This window comes from Bidens hawaiensis, unplaced genomic scaffold (assembly GCF_021521415.1).
Source record: "Bidens hawaiensis isolate Kalapana, Puna unplaced genomic scaffold, B.hawaiensis_p1.1 tig00009662_1, whole genome shotgun sequence".
NCBI lineage: Eukaryota > Viridiplantae > Streptophyta > Magnoliopsida > Asterales > Asteraceae > Bidens > Bidens hawaiensis.
The window spans coordinates 757,710-770,173 of NW_027491725.1; the positions used below are offsets into that span (position 1 = coordinate 757,710).

The 12,464-nt window shown below is 32.2% G+C and overlaps 1 pseudogene; it reads left to right on the forward strand.

Annotated features, from left to right (window-relative positions):
* Positions 1-10,069: 10,069 nt before the first annotated feature.
* LOC143533335 (mitogen-activated protein kinase kinase kinase 17 pseudogene) lies at positions 10,070-11,119 on the forward strand (annotated as a pseudogene).
* The last annotated feature ends 1,345 nt before the right edge of the window (positions 11,120-12,464 follow it).

The window sequence follows — 12,464 nt, forward strand, 5'->3', positions numbered from 1 at the left end:
GCTGGCATATATTATTGTGGAATAAGTCTCAGTACCGACTTTCGGTTTTGCATAAGGTTTGTGTGAAATTGGTCCATGTATGTTATTTTGTTCTTACATTTGTCTCATGGGATTATTATTATAATTATTTATTGTGCAATATAGTTTATAGGTGCATGTGTGTGTTGTTTCATTCTGTATTTCTGACATTTGGCTCATTAGAGATTTATTGTTTGTTGTACAACATAGTTTGCAGTATTATGATGCATGTTACAACCTGTCAAGTATACAAAGTGAGACAAGCATATAATCTAAATTTTGTTTCTTCACAAAAAGTGTGTACTATGGTTGATATTAGCTTGGTGCCGTCTCTAGGGGGAGTAAACTAGTGCTTTAGGCTCCCACTTGGATAAAGCCTCCAATTTAAGTAAAATCAAAAACATGCTAAATGGTTAAAATGACTCTTTAAGTTATTTGAAAAGGTATACATATTTGTGGCTAGATGTTTGCTTTGTAACATGCAATAAAAGTTGAAAAATATCCCGAATTCTCGTAAGTCTTAGTCATCCAAAAGGGTTGGGCCGGCCATGGTTACTAATAACATGCATGAGTTTTTTTTTTTTTTTTAAAGTCATTTCTTTTATCATCATTGTGACTAGTAGGTTGTATAATAGTGTTAATTAACATGATTGAAATTTACTTCTATTATAGAGAGATTTTACTTTTTATAGTATAAATAAATTTGCCAATTTCAAATCCTTTTTTCAAATACAAAAGAGTAAACTGCGGTTTCTGTCTGTGTAGTTTGTCCAAATCTGCGACTTAATAGTTTCATAATAGTGATTTTCGTCCATGTGATCTCATTTTACTTGTAATTAAACCCGACTCACTAACCCTGTTAAGTCTAACCGTTAAACTTATCATTGTGCTTGAAAAAGATGGATGTGAATATGTGATGCCATGTAGGATTGTCGCTGGCTCGGTTAGCATGAGTTGTACCACTAACGGGTAAACCTTTATGGTTAGCATGTGTTATACCAACAATAAGCTAGCATATGCCAACTTGACGATGTTAAGTAGCTAAAAATCTATGAAGATGGTTTGTTAAAATTAATATTTATGATTTAGTTTATATTGTATACAGCATATATAACCATAGAATGCTTATATAAAATCACACATATATTTTTATGACAACACTCATATTTTTTGTGTGATCGGTTATAGCGTTATTTAAATCTTAAATCCAACCCTACCATGTAGACAAGGGACCGATCGAAACTCTTTAATTTTGTTTTTAAAGTAAACATGCATATGTTGTAGTCAAATGTCACCGTCGAGTAATTACATCTAGCGATTAAAAGGCGGTGTTGCATCGTTATCAGAAGTATGTCATCCATGAATATGTATATCATGGAAAACTAACAAGTTTTCTAGAAAATAGGGTATAATTTATACAGTTTACTCGATTAGTAACTCCTGATATTTTTTTCATTTATATGTATATTGTAGAATAGAGTATTGAACATATGAAGTCAAATTTCTGTTATTATACTAGCTAGGTTCCATAAACAAATAAAAATGTATACTTTTAAATTTTGGCATGACCACATACATATTATTACATCATCATGAGTCATGACAAGAGGCCAAATAGTACCCGTTTAACTAACTATTTAATAAACGTGGTTATATATTGTAGAAGGTCCGACCTCACTCACCCAAACTACAAACACTACGTGTCATATTTCTTTATCAAGTATTCTCTTCCTTTTTAATATCAAACTTTAACCATGTAATTATGACATTGACATGATACCATTAATTGTAATTAAAACAATTAAATTACATATGTGATCTTGAATTTATATAACAACATTTTCCTTACAAACTCGGCAACCCTAGCCCTGATCATGGTCTTAATTGTCACTTTTGAATCGAGATGCCGAACAATAAATCATTTTATCCGTAACTTTTTTTCAACTTTGGCCTCCACTCTTGTAATCCTTTGGTTTTGCGAAATTTACGGCTGATCATAGATGAGATTCTAGGTTGGTCTAGTTCTAGAGGTTATTTGGTTTTTAGTTTAATCATCAATGTTTGATGGGTTATTTATAAAGGTAGCAGCATTAGTGTTGGGATATTTATGAGTGTGAGATCATATTAATTTCATCTTAGCAACTTGTTTCATGGCTATCACTATTCAATAAGTTTCTTATCATCAATGTCGGTTATTGTAGGTTAGCCAACTTGTTTGTTTGGCAAGAGTTTATTGTGCATAGGGGTGGTTATTAGTTTTATTTCATGATTTTGGTTGTAGTAGCAACATGAGTAGTTTAGTCCAACATGTATGATTTAGTTACTCAATCGCACTTTGATAATAGATTAGTTATACGGTTTAGATAAACAATTTCATTCTATTAAACACTATTCGTTTGGATAAGGAAGGCAATTAAGATATGCATATAAGCTACATAAGTATTCATTCAACGCTTCATTAATCGCACATCATATTCTGAAAGTTTTACATCACATTATACATGTATATTAAACAACAATTACAATAGCGGGCTATATACTAAAATGTAACAATGACTTCACATAAAATTCACAATTAACTTATGTGAAGTGTAGGATAGTCCCTGAAACAAATTTGTTAGCATGGTTGATTTGACTTTTGCTTGTGTTAAAAGTTGGTAGACCCGCTTGCTTTGTCTACTCATTCAATTAATGTGTGCATTTTAATTATTCAACTAGTACCACACCTCACTTCAAACCCCACCAATTATATCTTATTGTAGGCTCCATTAAATGTTGTCTACGTGTATGATTAATACACATTTTAATGGGCCGTTCTTAAGGAAAATGGTAATTTTATTATTACTTGTTTTTATTTGAATCTTGACTATTAAATTGTAGTAGAAAACTCGGAATTTTTAGTGGAGATACATATTCAATCTCTACAAATAACACTTTAGGAAGTAAATAGATGGCTCAATGAAAAAAGACCGATCGAGATCTTTGTGATCTCCGGTTTGATCATGAGGTCGTCCGGGTTTTACTATCAGTGGGTCTTTGGACGGGTGGGTTTTCCTCGGAACTGAAAATAACTTGGAGGCGCTTAAGACCTCCATACGACTGGGTTGGGTCAGCTGGTGGTGACCTTTTGACATTGGATCATCTCGTACGAAGTACCTAGACAATTCTTTGTTTGTTGTCTGTTAAAAAAATAATTATATTCTAATCCTTTATATCCCTTGGAATGAAATAAAACCATTAATATACTGTTGTAACATACATAGTAAGTATATTTGTTTATTGTGTTAAATCATAATTAAAAAGTACGGTAGAAGATAAGCAAAAAATTAATTCTTTAATGATTTCTTAAACTAAAGTTGGTTAACTCTACCCGTTTTTGATTGATTTTCGGTTGAAAAAATTGTGTAATCAACTTTTTATAGCTTACAACAAAAAGATTTTTCATGTTAGAAAAAGTATTTGTATTTTGCATTTCATCACCCCCCCCCCCCCTCTTCCTCTTCTCGTGGAACGTTATGCGATACGTGTCGGTCACGGCAGTTCGGGGGTTATGATAAAATTAGTATAGTAATAGTAGTATAATTTTCCATAACAGACTTGCAATTAGTACTCAGCTATTATTTTTTTATTTTTTTTCAATTTATTTAATAAAATGAACGAAAGAATATTTCATTGAGCATGTAAAAGTTACAGTAAAATAAAAAAAAATCAAAATACTAAAAAAACATAGGAGTACTTAAAAAAAATAAAACAAATCTTGGGTTGTTGAAGGGATACATTTTGGATTGATTTTTTTTTATAAATTAGTGTAAAGATTGAAAGAGTGGAGAGTTGTGTTTAAAAATTAAAATAGAGTTGATTGGGTTTAACTAGTAATGTTTAAATGAAAAAAATTGGTTTATATATATATATATATATATATATATATGATCAGAATCATGAGAGAACCTTTTTGAAATTGAGACCTATGAGAACCATTTTGGACCACAAAAAACCAAAAAATAAAAAAACACAAAAATAAAAAAAATAAAAAAACCAATATTCTTATTTTATCATCCCGGTTTCATAAAAAGAACTCGGTTTAGCTAAACTATATACACATATGTATAATATATACATATATGTACATTTACATGTTTTTTATACACATGTGTATAATTTAAGATAAATGATACTATACATATGTGTATATTACGTAACTAAAGATTAAATAAAATTATACATATGTGTATAATACGAGGTTTTTTTTAATTTTATTTTTATTTTCTTATTTTTTTAATGAAACCGGAATGAAATATAAGACTTTTTGGTTTTTTTACTTTTTTAAAATTTTTATTATTTTTTGTTTTATGATTTTTTTAAATATTTTTTAAATGTGTTTTTAGTGGTCCAAAATGGTTCTCAAAGTTCTCAATTTGTAAAGGGTTCTCTTATGATCCTTACCCTATATATATATGTATGTATAATAGTCGTTCAAGGTTTTTTGTTTTATAAATTGGTGAAGGGAGGGAGCCATCTACATAACGTCTGGAGAAAATAAAAAAACCATGAGCCATGGCACCCCGAGGAGTGGCGTGCAAGGTGTTATATGGACGTTATAGAGTTTTATAATTATACTTATCACGCTCCACTACACATGATATAAGAAGTATATTTTTAAAATTCTAATAAACTTTATCAAGGTTTTATTTATAGCACAACCAAAATTAAAACTAAATGTTCAAATATATTAAAATGACTATTTTATCATTTTTGTTAACTAAAAAAAACACCTTAAACCCCCGGTCCCGAACACCTGTCAATGTGCACACTTAGGCGAACACGGCAAGCCCTTTGGTCACCTTCACTTAACCTTGCATTTCACCTACTTCTCAATTTTTCTTTTTGTTGAAGCTCATTTTTAATAAATGCAACCATCATTTTAACGTATATATGTGCTATAGAGCTATTAAATAAATGATATAATGCCATGCTAAATGTTTAATTAATTTTTCATACTCCATAACAAAAGACATAACCATTTGTTTATTTTATTTTTTTTATACTTGTAAACTAGTTGATTACTTGATTATAAAATACAAAATGATATAATTATCATTATTAAAAGAATAAAAAAGAAAGGAAGTTTAGCTCAAAATTAAGTTGAAGATCATTGGGTTTGAATGGACACGTGCGTGGAGTGTGACCTAAGATACAACAACCAAATAAAAAGCAAAGAAAATATATAACTAATTAATGGAGACAAATATATATCTTATGGGACACGCGTATATTTATATTATTTATCTAGACTAGAATATATATGCTTTACGTCCGTCCAACTAATCGAGCTAACTTCAGTATGGAGATTACTTGTAAATATATGCTTAGGGGACCGTTATGTATAATAATATTGATTTACAAGTTATAACCACCAATCTGTCATCTACTAACCAAATCATTTCACCCAAAACTTCATTCACAAGTTAAAAAACATAATCCAACCTTCTTTTTCTAGAAGATGTTGAGTCATCCAATAAACCTCCATTATCGTATACTTTTATATTGGTTTCATGTAGTCGTAAGGCTGTAGGATAAAAAAATGTGTAAAGGCAAATTACAAGAAATGATAATAAACGCTATATAACGGAACACTGATCGAAACCAATGTCTTTACTCTTCAACGAGCAGTAGTTGTAAGAAATGAACGAACTAAACTGATAGCCTTGGCTGGGGCCTATGTTCAACTCGGTTCACTCAAAATAGATTTGAGTTCCTTTTAAAGACATTGTCTATCTTTCTACGCATAATAACTGAAGCAGTGTGTAATTCTGGAGATGGGCTAAATGCGTGGGTATAACACCAAACTTGTTGATGTTTTATATTTTGTGGAAAAAGGAATACCGCTAATGAATAAAGAGTAACCCTCTAATTATTCATGAAAGGGTTAGAGTAGCTCGCAACTCATGGTTCCCATAAATGTAATAACGTTCTTTCATTGTCTAAAATATCAAGTTCCGTTTTATACTCTCACATAATAGAAATGATTCTTGTAATAAAAATATATATATAATTGTATCATATCAAATTTAAGTGGAGAACATTTTCAATATATATATAATTGAATCAGCAACAACTTTTGAATGTTGCCCATCAGCAGCAATTTGTGACCAACATGAAATGATCCTTCAACGTTAACTTACTATCGAACGAGCAATATGAAATTTCACTATTGGAATAACAATGATTTAAACATTAATTTGAAGTAATGATCTAGTCTTTTGATGATGATCAAGATTATGTAATTTGTAATGTTACTTATTTATGAAATTAAGATGATTATATATACCACATACATGTTCTTGTGTACTTAATGTATCATCTTAAGTCATTATATTCAACATACTTGTCACACCCCGACCAAAGGCGGCGGAACATGCCGGGGTGCAACGATTGCTCATAAGCGCATGACACTATTTAAAGCGACAATATTTAACAAACTCATTTCATTTCACAACATCGAAAATTTCACATAACCAAATATTCATAACTCAAATACAACAAAATATAGCAAATCAAATATTGTTCATTTTTGCTAATATCCTAACGATATTTGTGATGTTTTCTTCACCGAACTCCATAATCAATCTAGATGCAAACTTATAACATTTCATAAAATAAAGTTTATCAACACAAAGGTTGGTGAGCAATTCATAAGTTTGAACAATAGATATATAGTATGAAAAGCCACAAAACTAGTATACAAAACCATAAATAATAGCTATAAACTTGGATAAATAGTTATCGCTAACACGTTAGCGACACCCAACTATAAGGGGTTGCCAAATAGTTTAGGATTTTATAGTTATCGTTAATTGCATTACGTTAATGACACCTTGCCATGAGGGGTTGCCAAATGGTCTAGGATTTATAGTTCCACCATCCAAAAGCGATAAACACATAGTCAAAAAAATAAGCATAAAACACCAAATCGAGCAATTATTCAAGTAAGGTATACAACAACGTTTGTGGTTTAAGACCCCAAGTATAAAACATTTAGTTTAGATAAGTTGAAATGTCACCCCCAAAATAAAAGATAGAAAACGGGGTATGAAGTTACTCACGTTCAAGTAATAAACTTGACAGATTGATTATTTGGAGATTTGCCGGAACGACGAGTTTAACGTATGAAGCCTAAATAAAGAAAGTCTTGGATTTAGAAAGGTTGTCTTGAAGATCTTTAAATAAAATAATTGTTGCAAAAACTAATCAATTAAAGTTCAAGGTTTAAAATGTAACTATTTAAGAATTTATAATAATAACCCTTTTAAAAAATGTAAGTTTGCTCAAAACTGGGTTAAAGTATCTAACCTTAATATTTACTTAACCAATGTTAAGTAATAAGGTTGGGAAAATGCTAAAATGCAAGTTCCATTAGGCTAAAGATACTAAAACGGGTTTTTAACGAGTGTTCGGGTTGTCGGTTCGGGTCTTGACAAATGGTCGAACCCAAAGTCAACTTTCCAAAATATTAATTGTTATGAGATAACTCATTAAAACATACTAACACTTAACCAAGTACGTAGATCTATTGTTTAGAACTAACAACGAACGTTAAGCGAGTGTTCGGTTTTGTCGGTCCAAACTATGTTATGAGATCAAGTTGGATCCAACTATTCCAAGTACTTAAGAAAAATAATTAAAATCAGTTTGTAAACTATTTTTTTTTAAAGAAATATACAAGTCTTGATAACTAAAAACACACTTGTGTGTCTTAAGCGAGTAAAAGTCGGTATAGTTCGGTCTCCATCTCACAAATAGTTCATAGATGGTTTCTACATGCTCAAATATCATAGAACTTGTATATTGGTTTATAAATGAAGAAAACTTAAATTTTACAACAAAAAAAGTTAACTACAAGTCTTTTAAGCAAAAGTTTCGGTTTAGTTCGGTTTCCATCTCCCAACGAGTTCATAGATGGATTCCATATGCTTAATATCAAAGAACTTGTAAAAATGATTTTTGAAACTCAAATCTAGCAATAAACATGTTTAAACAACTAGTAAACAAAAGTTCGGTTTCCGGTTTGGACTAGTTTCGGTTAAACCGAGGTTAGTCTTATACAAACCCACACCATGGAACTTGTAAATAAGATGAACAAACTAAAGGGTTAGAAGTTAGTCATAAGTGATATGTATAATAAGTTATGTGTGTGTAAATATATATCAAGAACACGAAGTCCTCCATGAAGCCTTGCCTTATGACATTCGAAACTTAACCAACCAAAGTCGGTGAAGTAACAAATAAAGGAAACAAGGGGTGTGTATTATATATATGTTGTACCACCATATTCAAGAGTTAGTAATGTTAGATGAACAAGTTAGAATGAAAGACTATAGTTAGTTTGACTTGAGAAGTCAAAACTTCAAAAAATACTTAAGAAATAACAACCTTGAATCTATGGAGTTTGAGAGAGTTTTTTGGAGATGCAGCAAGAGTAAATTGAAGAAGATGGGTGTGTATATATAGGGAAGGAGTGAAGGGTTGGGTATAAAGATTCTTTTATGGTTTGCATAAAAATGGGTATGTTTAAATGGTCAAACAATGCATAATATAAAAAAAACAATATTTTATATATTTTAAATGACAAGATCCAATATTTTATATATTTGAAATGTTCGGGTTACAAACGGGTCGGGTTTACATAACAAAAGTGACCCGAAATTGACGAATGTCACAATACTCAAGCATTGTAATCAACATGATCATCCAAGTTTACAAGGAGTATATGTTATCAAATACATCAACTAGCTTGGATCCATGTTCAAATAAACAACATCATAGATGCATGTAATAAAAGTGTGATTGTGACAATGTGACATTCAGTTTAATATCATTGTTTAGGATCGTATGATGTACAAAAGAACTAATTAGTGCGTAAAGAAAAAAAATGATTGATTGTGACATTTAGTTTAATAGCAGTGTTTTAGGCTCACACGGTGTACCAAAAGTCCTAATTATCGCGCGATTTAAGTGCAACGTGTCGTGTCTTGATTGTAAAGTTCGGGTTGCTTAATTTGAAGGGACTTGCGGTTTATGGTCTAATGGAGATAAAAAGTTATTACACAACTAATCACAAATTAAAAAAGAAAAAGAAGCCACTTATTTGACTTGAAACATAATCCATGAATTTGAAGAGTATATGCCCAAGACTTCAGTTTTGGACAAAAGTATAAGTTAAATTACTCCAAGGTTGAGAGGATATTCTACCAAAAAGTGGCATATCATATATGATACCAACCACTTTAGTGGTTCAACCCATTGCCTCCAAACTTCTCCTACCTTATCACATAAACCCCTCCAAAACCTTTGATTTTAAAAGTCAACAAATACAAATACATATACAAAATAGGGCATCTACCCCTAAGTTTTGGGTTTGGTTTCAAACTCTTATGTTTCAAGATTCACCTGCTCTTGTCATCTTCACATCATGTAATCTTTATTTCAAGATTTAACAATCCAATCATCTCTCTTTTTCGACTTTAATAACACGCCATTTAATCGCTGAGTATTTAATCATCAGATTTGTGTGTTTAACAAATAACTGATACAGATTATTAGATAACATACTAATATAAAACTTCAACTTAACAACTTATCAAAAAAAATTATAGGTGAATTGTACATTTGTACCCAAACTTTAATGTAACTTAATCTATTATTCATGAAACAATTCCCACAAGTTAGGGATTATGTTTCCATATTGATGACAAGTGTCCCTGCCACGTAGCTGCCGTCTTGGCCTGCCCAAAAGGTTGTCATTCACTACCCATATTTTGCCACGTCATCAAACTTCCGTTAAAGATATCGTCAACTCTTGAAAGTGTGACATGCCACCTATACACTTGCCACCCAACCAAATAACTACAACTTCTTACACCTTTTCAACAAGAAAACTACAACCCCTTTATTTTTTTATTCCATAAACAAAATTTAACTCATTTTACACACCACTATATATATAACCAACAAAACAACATTTTCTTCATCTCATTCTTTCAAGCAAACCAACATGGAGTGGACCAGAGGCCCTGTCCTTGGCCGTGGTTCCACCGCCACCGTCTGGGCCGCCGCCTCCTCATCCAACGACATTTTTGCGGTCAAGTCGTCAGGGTTATCGCAGTCGGAAAGCTTACAAAAGGAACAACATTTTTTGTCAATTTTAAACCATCCTAATGTGGTGAGTTACAAGGGGTGTGACATTACTACACAAGATAATAAGATGGTTTACAATATCTTTACCGATTACATGTCGGGCGGTTCGATTAATGATTTAATTAAGCGACGAAACGGCGAAGGGTTAGCCAATTTGGAAATTGCAAGCTATACAAGACAAATAGTTAAAGGGTTAGAGTACATTCATAATAATGGAATTGTACATTGTGACATTAAAGGGGCCAACATATTGTTAAACAACAATGGTGCAAAAATCGGAGATTTTGGTTGCGCGAAATGGGCCCACCGGGTGGGCCCAATTAGTGGAACCCCAATGTTCATGGCGCCTGAAGTCGCACGAGGCGAAGAACAGGGGTTCCCAGCAGATGTATGGGCGGTTGGGTGCACGGTCATCGAAATGGCCACGGGTAATTTTCCGTGGTCAAATACTGATGACCCGGTGTCGGTTCTTTACAGAATCGCGTTTTCTAACGAAATCCCGGTGATCCCAGATGGGGTTTCGGATGAAGCGAAGGACTTTGTGAGCAAGTGTTTGATTCGTGACCCGAAACAGAGGTGGACCGCGAAAGAGCTGGTCGAACACCCGTTTATTCGACAATTCGACGATAATTCGAGTACAATTGTTTGTGAAAAAGTTGTAACGGATTCACCCACGAGTATACTTGATCAAGACGTTTGGGATTCAATAGAATCATCAACATTAACACCATTGAATGGTATGTCAAACTCAGTGAGGCAAAGGGTCGAACAGTTGGCGTGCAAGACAGAGATGCCAAAGTGGAAGTGGGAAAGTGAATGGGTTACGGTGAGATGAGAATGGTGGGTCGGTGACAGGTGGCGGTAGGTGGGATTATTACACCATGAGTGTCGGGGAAGATTATTATTATTATTATTATTATCATTATTAGATAATAGATACCACCAAAGTTAGTTAGTTGTAGACCAATAGCTTAGCTGTAAATCAGTTAATGTAGACTTCTACATAACTCGGCACCGGTTTTGATTTGATTTCATTTTCATGTAGCTTTTAACACGTAAATAGTTAATTGGTTTTTTTTTTCATGTGTGTAAATTCATAGGACAACCGATCCATATAATATTAAGGTGATTTGGGTTTAGAGGTGTTCTTCAGGTTTGTTTTTCTAGTTTCATGGGTCGAATTCTTTGGATTTCAAAGTTTTAATTTTAGACCCGAAACACAACCTAAATGTCTCATGGTTTTTTCAAGTTTGAGTTATTTCAAGTTGGGTTAATCGGGTTTCGGGTATCTAAGAAGATAAAAAAAAAGTAAAGAAAAACTACATTACAAAAACTAAATTAACATATTTTTCTTTACTCATTACGTAAATAACTATATAATAAATAAACACAATCCGGTAAACCAATATATATTTCTGTTATAGTCGTTATTAGCCATAAATAGAAAAAGGCATATAAACAATAAATAGTCGATCAATCATAATAGATGGAATAGAAACAAGTGGAGTATATAGAGTTTTCTGCGTACATTGTACGTATCTAATAATAATATCATGTTTTTAAACAAATAGATTATTCGGGGTTTTTCAAGTTGACCCAAAACTTAGAAATCAAACCCAAGAACCAACCCAAATTACTTCAGCCCGGAGTCTGGTTGGCCTTTCTTGGGTTTGGTTTTTTAGGTCGGGTTAGTTTGGGTTCGGGTTTGGCTTTCTTGGGTTGGGTTTCGGGTAAAAGTGCGCTATTTGGGTTAATTAGTTTCGGGTTATTTTTCGTGACGCAACTTTACATTATAAAACTATCAACACCAGGAATTTTTTTTTTGTTATTTTGTTTTGTTTTTTATTATTTTTCTTTATTTATCTTAGCCTAGTCCCAATAACGTAACTCAAAAGAATTATAATAGCCATAATATAGGATATAAAACTCCTTACCTTTTTTAATCAAATTATCGGTTGGATATATAGGGCTAAGAACGCATGTTATATTGCTAGCGGAAAGATGCATATCGTAACTCAAATTCGGGCTATCTAACGTGAAGCGACATATTCTCAAGTGTTTTAACGTTAAAAAACGTAGTTCAACAAAAACGATACCTCTATAGATTGAGTAATGCGTAAGGAGAAATTAATGGTTGCTATCATTAATCATTAAGTAGAATTATCCTTTTAGTAAGTGAGGCAACGGGTGATTGGCATAAGTTCTTACTTCTTACATCATGTTGTGTAATGGAAGATGTCTTAACTCTTACA